This window comes from Gadus chalcogrammus, chromosome 16 (genome assembly GCF_026213295.1).
Source record: "Gadus chalcogrammus isolate NIFS_2021 chromosome 16, NIFS_Gcha_1.0, whole genome shotgun sequence".
Classification (NCBI taxonomy): domain Eukaryota; kingdom Metazoa; phylum Chordata; class Actinopteri; order Gadiformes; family Gadidae; genus Gadus; species Gadus chalcogrammus.
The window spans coordinates 13,522,398-13,535,321 of NC_079427.1; the positions used below are offsets into that span (position 1 = coordinate 13,522,398).

General features: G+C 45.3%; 1 protein-coding gene across 4 annotated transcripts in view; it reads left to right on the forward strand.

The window, feature by feature from the left end:
* b3gat1a (beta-1,3-glucuronyltransferase 1 (glucuronosyltransferase P) a) overlaps positions 1–12,924 on the forward strand; it is a 61,326-nt gene that overhangs the window by 24,382 nt on the left and 24,020 nt on the right. For all 4 annotated transcript variants that reach the window (XM_056610525.1, XM_056610526.1, XM_056610524.1 and 1 more), the window contains one exon: positions 7,941–8,221. The gene's annotated coding sequence lies outside the window, so the exon portion shown is untranslated. The remainder of the gene's footprint in view (positions 1–7,940; positions 8,222–12,924) is intronic.

The window sequence follows — 12,924 nt, forward strand, 5'->3', positions numbered from 1 at the left end:
TACTAACCCTGCTGAGTTACATTAAGGTTACGGCGTTACTAACTGTGCTGAGTTACATTAAGGTTACTGAGTGAGTAACTAACCCTGCTGAGTTACATTAAGGTTACGGCGTTACTAACCCTGCTGAGTTACATAAGGTCCGTTGGTAAATTTAAACCCTGTGTAGGAGGTATCAGCAGCGGCAGCAGCATCACAGTTTTCCAGCGCTTGTCGTGAGGAAACTGTGAACCACATCCTTATCCTCCCCAGGCCGGCAAGCCATCAGAGCCCACCAAACCCCTGATCTTACAAGGACACGCCATGTTCCTCCAAAATCACCCCCCCTCCTTACTCTAAGATGACTTAAGCCCTCAGTTTTATGGAGAGCCGGTTTCCTCAATCCACCTCCTCAGGGCCCCCCGGTAATTATGCAGAATAAGCGTGTTGAACCATGTGTCTCGGATCGTCAGCTCTAAAAAAAACAAAAAACGAATAATTTCAGTTCAATTGTGGGCGTGCGCTAAAGGGATTTACTCATGGTGTGCTTGACTGCACCCTGAGCTGCCATGAAGCCAGGTTGTCAGCTGTTGAAACATGTTATGCTATACCTGTTTAAGGGGTCAAGACCAAAGTGAGAACCCCAAACACAAACACACACACACACACACACACACACACCCCCACACACACACACACAAACTGTAGTAATAATAATAATAATAATACATTTAATTTAGAGGCGCCTTTCAAAACACCCAAGGTCACCTTACAGAGCATATAGTCATCATACATTTTTTAAAAAACAAGACATTGTGGAAAAAAATAAATAAATGGAGTAGTGCAGAGTGCAGAGTAGTGCAGTGCAGTAGCACGTTGCACAGTGAGCACATAATCCAGCACATTATGGCACCCCGGGAGTTTGACAGCATAAACGGAAGGGAGGTGCCTGGTTTAAATGTACACTGGCAGGAGGGAGCTCCCCTACATTTGCCCTTCATCAGCAAACCTTAAAGGAAATGTACAAAAAAAACACCACAGAATTCAATTTGATAATTGGGGTCCCGAGATAAAATGATCTTTGAGCATCTGGTGTGTTATTAAGGTCTCAAATAATCGAGACAAATATAATGAACAATTAAAAAAGCAAAAAGTGACTGCATCCATGATACAAAATGTAAATCCTCAAGCAGCAGCAGCAGCAGCAGCAGCAGCACAATGGCTGAAGGTATGCCCCTCTTCTCTGAAGGAACATCCCCACCGGGAGAATCGCAACTCGTAAACATTCAGCTCAAAGGAGAGGGCGGGGCTAAAAATATCAGCACCACCTCAAACAGGTTCCCAAAGGGTGCTGGCGCGGACCTCTTCACACTGCTCTTACTTTTCCTACCGGCCAAGCGGCCTCTGGCCTAGCGCCCGACCTACGCTGCCGGCGACCCGCAAGGCAGCCGGTGGAAAGCGATCCCTGCTCTGCCATTTTACTGGGATTAATAGAACCTTTAGCAGCTGGCTAAAGAACAACCCTGGGAGGTTGAGTGACAGCCGGGAAGACGGACAGCGTCTATTGAAAGGTTGAGATTCTTGTGTGGTGGAATAAAGTAGAGCTATTAATGTAATGACATTCCAAATGTCAACAGAAGGCCTACACCGAGTCATCTTTAAGCCCGCAGGGCTAAACTTACGTTCAAGGACCGACCGAAGATGACCTGAAGTTCACGGTGACTTCTGTAATATTTATGTCCGCTCGAGTTAAAAAGAGATGAACTTATTAAAAAAGGCATAATTTAAATCATTCATTGCAAAATAGTTGTTTTTAGCAATCATTATTTTGTTTGTTTTGTTGAGGTGAGAAGAGGAATCAAAGGTTTAAGGTCTAGTTCACATTTTAATTGGTTTCTTGGGCAGTGTGAGAGTCTACCTTTGTGTGAGCAATAGGATTAGTATGTCAAGGGATGTAAAAAACATTGTTTCTTAATTCAAATTTAGACCATAAAAAGGTGCTGTAGGTACGATTTTAAAGCCTTCATTGAGTGTAATTAGTTAGAAAACGCTATTGCATTCAGTCCCGCATTTCCCTCAGCTATTAGTGAGTGAAATGCTTGGTGAGAATATATGTTGTGGTGTTCTGTGCCGGCCTCTGTATGAGACCGTTTGGATCTACCCCGATTGTGTGTAAAACGTCTCACAGGACGAAAGACGGGAGCTCCCAACCACGTCTGGCGATAGTGAAGCCGAGAGAGTCTGCAGAACAGCAACTCAAACCCGGCCCGCGGATAATAACAGTTAGAAGCAGATCAAAGGAAATACAAATCCATGAAATAGCATTTTGTGTTCTGTTCGTTTGCAGCAGATTATATGAAATGTCTCACAAGCAAAAAAGCAATGCCTCTCAAATTTCACAATAGGCTTTATTATAAAGCAAATTATAACAATTGTATGTGTTGTGTTTGATTGAGATCTGAGGCTCATGACTCGTAATTAGTCATTCTTTTAAATAGTTATATATTACCATGGTTGCATTGTTATTACTGTATATCCTAAAATGACACAACATACTGATATAAGGTAGCCTAACCAAACAATTAATGAATGGATGCAGTTGTTATTAAACACGGTAGTTGACATGTTTCGCTGTCATTGATGTCCCTGCATGTGGTCAGTGGAGTCGGTGGCATTGCGTTTACCCTCTCCTGGTCCATGTGTGTGACTGAATCTGAGACCCTGCCCCTGGCTGGCAGACCTTAGGGGCTAGGCCATGGCCAGGGGTAGGTAAATCGATTCAGATAACATTAGTGAACACAGGTTCAAAGCCCCACAGCCTTGACAACAAGATGATAGAGGCAAAGCACGCGCCATACTATTTTTTTATCACAAAGCAGAGGAGAGCGAGAAAAATACAAAATAAAAGAAATACAAATAGCCCTGGTAAATTTCAAACCCTGGATACCAATGATTACAGAACGAGTGCCCTAAATATTGTGCGCTTTTCCCTTCATCCATCCTGCACACCAGGTACGCATTTTATTCTCCAAGCGAACACAAAAAGATTAAACATGAATGCTTAATAGAGAGTTTTGATACACAAGTGACGAATTGGAGGTCACTGTTCTCTCACTATATATATATATATATATGGGTGAATGAATTGCAGCTGATAAGAATATACAAGGAAGCCTTGTTTAGTACAGCACAAGGTCGGCCAACCATTAAAACCATGGCTCAGGGAGAATAAATAGTTATTCTGACTTAACCTGAGCCAAGCTTTCACAACACAACGGTCTGTCCCGGTGGCTGTGAGTCTCCATGGTAACCGCTGGTCAAACTGAGCTTGGTACTGCGCAGCTCTGTTTCAGTTCTCAGGAAAATAATTGAAAATCAAAATAAAGAAGAATGTATAAATCTGCTCCAAATGGGTAATGAGGCACAGTATAGGGTAGAGACAATATCACAAAGCAATCATCCACCTTCTTTGCCCTTTTCCTTCGAACACTTAACGTGCATGTACATTTTATAATTTAGCGCAAGCTGTGACCATGCACAGTGATTGGCAATACAAAACATCTCTGAACAAGTCACCTTCAGAAAACGAGCCGCCAATTACAACTGATGCGGGCTGACATTTCACATTTTGTTTATTCGCTTCACGCAAAAAGGGCTATCATTATGTTCCTCCATCCCCCTGCCCACCGCGCCATCAAGCTAAGTGTTACATCTTGATAGGGATTGAGACGACACCGGTATAAACTGTTACCGTGTGGCGCGGTGACTCCCTGTATTTGATGTTAAAAAACACAGCCCCATGCGTCTTGGCTCTCTCGGGAGCTGTCACCCCACAGCCGGTGGGGGAGGGACGAGAGCTGCTTCCTCCAACCGCCAGCCGGACGCACGGGATCGATGGAGCGGCCCGCTCCCAGAGAAACCCAACCACCAGCGCTCCTCCAATTACTTCTGATGGGCCACATCCTCCCACCCCAATATAGGTGTCAGTCAGGGCCAAGCAGGGCCCTGCAGAGAGGGAGGTATGTAGGGGAGGGAGGGAGCGAGGGAGGGAGAGAGGGAGGGAGCGAGAATGAGAGAGCAGACCATGCAGAGGAGGGAGCGAGGGAGGGAGGGGGAGAGCTAGAGAGAGAGAGAGAGAGAGAGAGAGAGAAAATAATGAAGAGGAGAAAAATAAGTTTGAGCGAGTCCGGGAGACAATTGGTTTGGTAACAACTTTGCGTATCCAGTGGAAGCGTTTATGTTGAACTTTGCCAAGACAGATGTTGAACTTGGACCCATGCGTGCATTATTAATACCAACCACTTACGAGAGAATAAAGAAGCATTTACTCTGCAACTGGCCCTTTTGAATTAATTATAAAGCCATAGTCAAAGGCATGCAGAATTGTCTTTCATGACAAACCTGGCATTTTTCTCCTCTTAAACGACAGATGCCCAAAGAATAGATAAGATGGAAAAAAGGGTCCATTGTTATCAAGGGCAGGGCCTTACCCGTCATCAAAGATTCAACAGAGGACGTGCTCAGCACCCCTACAGCCATGGAAAATGTATAGCTGTAGGGGTAACTAAGCTTAATGACTGTCTTCATTCCATAATGAAATCTGGTCACAGCCTTTCACACACCCCAAGACCTCTCCGAAAGCAAGCCTTACCACTCCAACCTTCTCTACTGATTCACAAGGCTTGAGGAAATACTAATAGACAGTTAGACACACAAATCATGCAACATTACAGCATACGAGGAATATCACTTTGACATTGTGCACATCGATGCATTCACAATGTCCACTGCAATGTTTAATCAATGCATTAATACTTTGTAAGTCCAATTAAATCACCTGCGGGTGTGCATGCACGTGTTATCTTCCCTTAGATCGTTTATGTTCTTGGAAAATATATATCATACCGCAAAATATCCCCGGGAATAATCCATCTTTTCAATGCTCCGACAGTGAAAACCATCCATGCTAGACGTTGTTAACAAATGCCATGGAAACCACTGAGCATGCCCAGTCGTGCTCACGCATTCCCATTTGCAGCTACAGCTACGAGGTGCAAAGGCCTGGGTGAGAGGGTTGGTACGACATCCTGTTTGTGTGTGTGTGAGTGTGAGTGTGTGTGCGTTTGTCTGCGTGCGTGTTTGTATGTGTGTGTTTGTCCGCACACCTGTGTTTTTGTCCGCACACCTGTGTGTGTGTCTATGTGTTTGTGCCTGTGTGTATGTGTGTGTGCGTGCCCGCGTATGTGTGTGTGCGTGAGAGTGTGTAGGTGAGGCATTTGGCTGGTCGCGCGCACGTGTAGGTGGTGAAGAAATGGAGTGAATGCGTCTCTCAATTGGAGATGATGGGTTGGGCCAGGTCGATCAATACATCCTAAGCCTCTTCTCCCCCCCCCCCCCCCCAACTCCCCAGTGCCCCCCCCCTCAGTCGCTGCCAGCCACCAGCCACCGCTGCTGTCTTGTATCCTCCACAGTCGGAGATGTCCCTGCAGTCTCCTAGGGACTGGCGCGGTCACGGTGCTCAGCCCGCTGCACAGCCACCAAAGTGCCGAATGCGTTGTGTGTCTATAGGGCGTGTGCGCGGATGTGTGTGTCTATGTGAATCCAACTGAGTGCGTGTGCGCGTTTGGATGCGTCACTGTGAGTCGACCAGAGCGTGTGTGTGTGTGTGTGTGTGTGTGTGTGTGTGTGTTTGTGCATGTCTGTGCATGTGTGTATATGTTTATGTGTATGTTTCTGCATGTGATAATTCATTCTCTGTGGTTTGGTCCTGCTGCAGTAGTCCGTTTGAAGCGAGGGGGCAAAATGCATTGAATTATAAAAGAGTGGGCTAATTCATTGGTGAATGATTGCACTGTGTGTGGACCAAAGCAACTTCTAAGTGGGTCTCAATCCCATAGTTCAGGAGGAAGAATGTGATAGCAAGCAGCTAGGTCTCGTCTCACTCCAGAGCTGAAGGTACGTGGTACCCTCTGGCCTGGTAAAAGCAACCGGCAAATTACCTGTGTCCTATCTTTTCTCATTGCTGCCCATAAAAGAGTAGTAAAAAAGGCAATGTTTTTTTTATCTCTCCCGTTCACACTGCCTTCCTCACCAAATGCATCTCTCTCTCTCTATTTCTCTCTTTCTCATTCTCTCTCTCTCTCTCTCTCTCTCTCTCTCTCTCTCTCTCTCTCTCTCTCTCTCTCTCTCTCTCTCTCTCTCTCTCTCTCTCTCTCTCTCTCTCTCTCTCTCTCTCTCTCTCTCTCTCTCTCTCTCTCTCTCTCTCTCTCTCTCTCTCTCTCTCTCTCTCTTCTTCTCGGTCTCTCGCTCTGCACATCACAGCTCTAATCAATGGCCATATTATATTGTAAACCTGGGGCTTCTGGTTTAAAAGGGGCGCTAGTGGCACAACTGCCTAGCAATGAATTCAGCCTCCCTCTTTGTCTCTCTTTACACCAGTCTGTTAACCTTCCAGCCACTCATTTATACATTTTTACAAGTCTACCGTGAACAGAGTCAATCACCTTAAAGTGGACATTACAGACATTTACCGGAGGACAAAGACTAGGCAAAAAGAAAAGCAAAATAAGGGTATAACAGGGAAATTTTAAGGAGTGGAGGGTTTGGATTAGATTTTACTCCCATAAGCCGTGTTTTTCATAGGCTTTGCTTCCTTCAAACCTGTCGTTCTGAGCTCCCAGTCAATGCTCTCGCTCTCGTGGATGATTCCAGACGAGGGCTGTTTTCCTTTTTTACTTGTTCATCTCTCGACAACCCCATTGAATTTAGATTAGCCTAATAACAAACCTGTGACATTGTATGCTCTCTGTGTCGCAGCTTGTCAATAGGCCGTTAATGTGCCTCAACCTCCATCCCATTTTTCACGGCTGGCATCAGCTGGCCCCCCACACCCCCCTCCACCCCCAGCCTACCCACCCCCACCCCACCTTGGAACAACATCGGGGGCCCACAGGGCGAGTGCATCCACCGGTGTGGCTGATGAGAAAACAGAGGGAGCCTCATCAATAATGGAGAGCAGGGGCTGTAGGGGGGGAGGGGAGGGTGAAGGGTCTGGTGGTGGAATGAGTGAGGAGTGCAGCTGCTGCATTCGGTCTTGGTCTTACAGCGAACTCGTCAAATGTGGTTGTCCCCCTCCCCCCCAGTCCAGCGGGTGACCGGGACAGGAAGGACACGATGAGTCTGACGTTTCAGGGAGGGGGTTGATCCTCTGTGTCTGTTGCGGCCATTTGTATTATCAACAGCTGCATCTTAACATTTGTATTACTAACAGCTGCATCCTAACATTTGTATTATTAACAGCTGCATCCTAACATTAGTATTATTAACAGCTGCATCCAAACATTTGTATTATCAACAGCTACCTCTTAACATTTGTATTATTTACTGCTGCCTCTAAAAATTTGTATTATCAACAGCTCAATCCTAAAATGTAGATTGTCTACAGCTCCATCCTAAAATTTGCATTGTCGACAGCTTCCTCTTAACATTTGTATCTTCAACAGCTACATCCTAACATTTGTATTGTCAACACATCCTAACATTTCTATTATCTACAGCTGCATCCATACATTTGTGTCTATGTTTTTCATTCACATTTGAGAGTCACCGTTCAAAAAGTGGTTGCAGACAGAAATAACCTAGTTCAATTAAGATATGAAGCTAACAAATTAAAAATGTCTGTCTGTCGGTCTAAATCCAAAAATATATGGATATTTACGGATAGCACAGTCCTACAAGTCACATTCCTCAAATAAAGTGCTAATCTGACAGCAGTTCATAGGCAAGCGTTAATGAAGAGCCATGGAGGCTGCTGCTACAGTGGCCGTTATGTAGCATGTCATCGTCCCCTCCCAGTTGAGCCCATGCCATCCCTCCCATTCCCTTGTGTCAATGCCCTGCATTGTGTTGTGTATGAGAAGGCCCATTCTCCCTAAACCTCTCCTGTTCCTGTCCCCTTTCTCTAGGAGCCAGTGCTGAGGATGTGAAACATCCACGGGACTCGGATGCGACCAGTAGCACAGCAGCCCGGTGACGACAAAGTTGACCAGCTCCGACCTGCTCCGTTCGGCCGGCGAAACCCACCGGACAAAGACAGAAAAAGGAACATTTTCCAATTATAGGAGGCTTACGGGAGTAACGGCGCCGGAGGTCGCCCTCAGAGGATCCGTGTGCACTGTTGCCGGGGTAGAACCTGAGTCAGCCCCCGGAGCCCTCGCTTGTTAGGAGACTGGCAGAGAGACTGCTGGTGAGTACCCTATTGTTTCTTACCCTATTGTGTGTGGGGAAATGATGCATTCCACCACCAATGAGTGAGCAAGCTTAACTACCCCCCCCCCCCCCCTCCCTTTCCTAACCCCCACTTATGCCGCAAATCACGGCCCGCCACGGACGAGATCCCGGCGTTGTCTTTGATGCATAATATGAGGGGTTTTCTCTCAAAATGTAAAGGAACTGTAGATACCTTTTCGTTCCCCGGTTTATTTGGAAGACAACCAAAAGGTTGTTGCATTGGTATCACAGAGTGAACCGCCGCGGCTCGGTTCTCGTTCATCCCAGTTTATTCATGCATGCATTTTAAATGTACTTGTGTACACACATGCAAAACCAGGGGGCGTTATCGCCAGTTCAAAACCCATTCCACACAACGGCCGCCAGAAGCACGAGTGACAGGGCGAATTAACCGGATCAGAAGAGGGGCATGGGGGTACAGGCTCCACGCTCCCACCCCGGCAGCCCTGCCATCTCGGGCTCCCCGTCTCCCCAACGCCGGGGCTGCTGTTAGGGAGCCACCGGGAGGTAGCTGCAGATCCAGAGGAGGCAGGAGGGGCGATATAATCAGAGGGATACACACTAAGGCACCATCCCTCTCCCCCACCACCCAACTCCCCCAACCCCATATTATCAGCCGCCAGATATTTATATGAAGGCAGAAGAACTCAGAGGAGCTTGGTGGGATGGGATGGAGGGGAGGATGGGAAGGGGGGGGGGGGGGGGGGAGGTGAAGGAGATGGAGGAGACATCTGCGAAGCTTAGAAGACAATTCGGTTTGATGTTGATGCAGGAGAAATTATCTGCAGGTGCGAAAATGCAAAGGAGTGTAAGGAACGATAGAGAAAACTAAAAAAAATAAGAATGTGTGTGGGAGAGAGAGAGAGGATGAGAGGGAGAGAGGGGGAGATGGAGAAGGAGAGAAAGAGAGAGAGAGAGTAGGGCGAAATGAGGTGAGAGAGCGATGGAGGGAGAGGGGAGAGCGAGAGAAGGGTGGGAGAGATACGTTATGTGCTAAATTGCATGTAGGTTCTGTTGTCCCTTGAGTACCTAAGAATGAATTGTGATACTACACCTGCAAGCTCTGGGCCAACGGAGCCATTGCTCACGTTGCTTTTTGCCTAATGCAAACAAAGAGCAGAGAGAGGGGAAGCAGCTTGACACACACACACACCCATGAGACCTACCGACTTCACTGCACTCAGGGTGGAGGAAAAACAAATAAACACCACACCATCCAACAAACAAAACTCATTCTATATACATTTAGGCATGGTAAGGTAGAAACTGATGCATTAAATCATGTAGGATAATTGAATGCATTCATTAGTATTCTTTCCATTCAATTTAAAAGTTTAATGTCTGAAAAGAACTAGATACTTTATGATAAACATCATACTTACATACATTATGAATATGCAATATGTAAAAGATAGTCAAACATCCATATCATTACTTTCCAGTTTGCGCTATAATTAACCTTGCAACTATACTATATTGTCAACATAAAGTTGAAGTTAGACTACTTCAGTAGCACAATTAATATTTTGTATAATTAATCAGTCCACACTGTGGTTAAAGTAAATGGCATGAACTGTGTAATTTTTAATATACCCTAATTCGCTCTTTATTGATTTTATAGCGTGGGTTTAATTAGAACGGAGTAATCAACAAAATGGCTCCTCATCATAGATATGTAGACTGTAATGATTAGTGCCTGGGTAATATCAAACCTTTTATGGGGATCAGGATTAAAAGGTCCATGCACACGCAAGCGCACACACGCCAACAGACACACAGATACAGACAAACACCACACTGGTACTTGCGCGCGCACACACACACACACACACACACACACACACACACACACACACACACACACACACACACACACACACACACACACACACACACACACAGTGAACATGCATGTCTTCCTTCTGGCTCTCTGCATGGAGCTGTCACAAACAGAAACCCCTGGAGAGCGAGGTTGAGTTGAATTAAACTGAGAGGATGTCCTTTCCAGCACTGCAGAGGGCCACAGATGCATGTCTGTCCCCAGTGAGTTATTCACAGAGTGAACGATAGACAGACAGACAATAAGAGAGAGGGAGGTGGAGGAAGAGAGAGAGAGACACTATAAGATAAACCAAAGAAACACCGGTGTTGACTATAGCTGCGAAAGATGGGGAGAGGGAGTGAGAGTGAAAGAGAGTGAGAGAGAGGGGGGATAGAGATAGGTAGAGACAGGAGGGTGATAGGTGCCATTGGTCGAAAGCAGCTTTAACGATGAGAGTTTTGCACATGAGAGCACTTTCTTCACCCTAACAATGAACACATGACAGTAAACCTGTAGTAATATGGGATACACAATCATATAGATAGTTATCTACATATCTGTATAATTTATGATCAAATATTACATTAACAATATTATTAATACGTATATTTATATGGCACCTTTCTCGAGCGTCACAAAGTGCATCACAAAAAGCAAATGGAGGACAAAAAGCAGCGAAAAACCAACATCCAGCAAAACATAAGACATTTAACAAAAGCAAGTCTAAACAGCTCCAGAGCAAGTTTCCAAGTTAAGCAGCTACAACCTCAAATGCACAGACACTTTTTTGGAACATAATGGTTGCAGTGGCTCTGTAATGTCGACAGGCGCTGGACCATTCCAAGCTCTAAGCGTGATAACAACAGTCTTGAACCGGATTCCGAGATTGATCGGAAGCCAGTGTTAGTCCATTTCCTTGGGACTTGGTCGGGAGCTTGGCAGCAGCATTGTGCGCCACTAGTTAGCAGTTCCTAGATGTCTTGCTGAGACAGGTGAAAAGGGGAATTAAAGAAATCGAGGCAGGAGAAAAATAAACACAGACATCCTACGCAGGAACAAAAAATGATTTTTGATGGTTGGTATAATTGTAGTTGGACCTGACCCAAAGAATTAATTAAAACACGCTCATTAACGTGCGTGTGAACCGGTTAGGGTTTGACAGAAACTATCTTCTCCGAGCAGAAGCATATGCTAACTTTCAACGTGGATGCGGAACACCTCGATGCCCGTTATGCTCAGAGCGGTTCTCTTTAATGCTCGCTAAGACGGCGAGCAGAGAAGGATTGCAGCAGAACACGGTATTACAGTGGCGCGTGTCCTGCCCAGAGGCCAGAGAGGAGGAGGCTTGGGAAGTGTCATTTCTCTGCATTATCCCGGCTCTGGCGCTAATAACAGTATTTCCTGTTTGCCGCTACGAGAGCCGCAGTGGGTGTTGGTCTGCTGTGGTTGATCATAACATCGCCGGAGACAAGAGGGTATTTGTTGTACAGAGAATTGGAACATAAATTATTAGGCCGGCGCTTTCTCTTACCAACAAAGAATACTGCGGGGGGAAAAAAAGGAAAACAAATAGGGGAAAAATAAAGCCGACCCAACTGTAATTTCTGCTTGTGCATTGGAAACTAGACATCCGTGAACATCGGCGCTAGGTTTCAGCTCAGTGATGCACGGTGGTCTTATCATTCATAATGGAGCGAATACATTTCTCCTCTTTCTTTGTGTCCCGGGGAGGAAAAAAAGGAAAAATAAATCACTGAACGCTTGTCACAGCATTTTTGTTTTGCCCTTTGTTCGCAACCAGCTTTTTTGTTCTGTGATGACAACAGCCTGCCATGTCTGGAGCTCCACAAGTTATATGTTTGCATTTGTATTTCACCGCCTCCGTGTATAAGCCCAAAAAACATTTGTGTGTCTGATTATTCCCATGGAAGGAAAAAAAAAGTGGCAATTTCAGAGATTATAATAAAACACGTCCAGCAATATCATACTGTAGATGCGGTTAAATGCAATTCTGTTTGTGCTTTGGGCTGTTTCTGTGCTGTGAAATTCATATAAATGAAGCTCACACAATGGGTTGACCTGGAACTTCAAAATAACAGAACAGTGCGTGTGTGTGTGTGTGCGTGTGTGCATTTGAGAGGTAGCACTGACATGAGTGCATTGTATTTATCTATTTAGAGGGGATGGATTTTAGATTTAAACAGTCATTTTCCTGGGTGGCCGACATGCTTTTTGGGTCTGTCTTTAAAGAAATTATGATCATGTCTGACCAGCCCATAAAACATGTAAATCGGCCAATTGACTTCTTTCTTAATTGACACTGGGCTGGCCCAATCGCATCCTTAAACCCTCAGTGCCTTCATTCAACTCAAAAGAAAATAATCAATTTTAAAACTATTGACATTTGTTACAATAACTGAATTGTTAAATAAATCCTCCTGTTGTAAATTCGGTCTATTGGCTTATCAATTTGTTTACCTCACTCTCCCTTGTAGAACCTAGCACAGATAGGTATGCTATAAGTAAGGTAGGCTTTGTTCCTTTGTTCATACATTTGGATTTACTAATCTGATTTTGTTTTGTTTTGCTATTCAAATCATGTTTTAAATGTGGCCAATGTCAGATACCAGTGTGACCTGCTCCCAGTTCAAACTGACTTGCATGCATCAGAACAATAACAGAGGCGGCTCCACACAGCATGCAGGAGGTTAACATGGAGGCCCCTGGAGTCAGGATTACGTTTTAAATGATCAGTTAATGGGCAGTAGTGTTGACACGTTGTGGACGTCTTCACACTGCTGGATATTCTTCCTACCAGCTGTATAACCTTTTTCCCA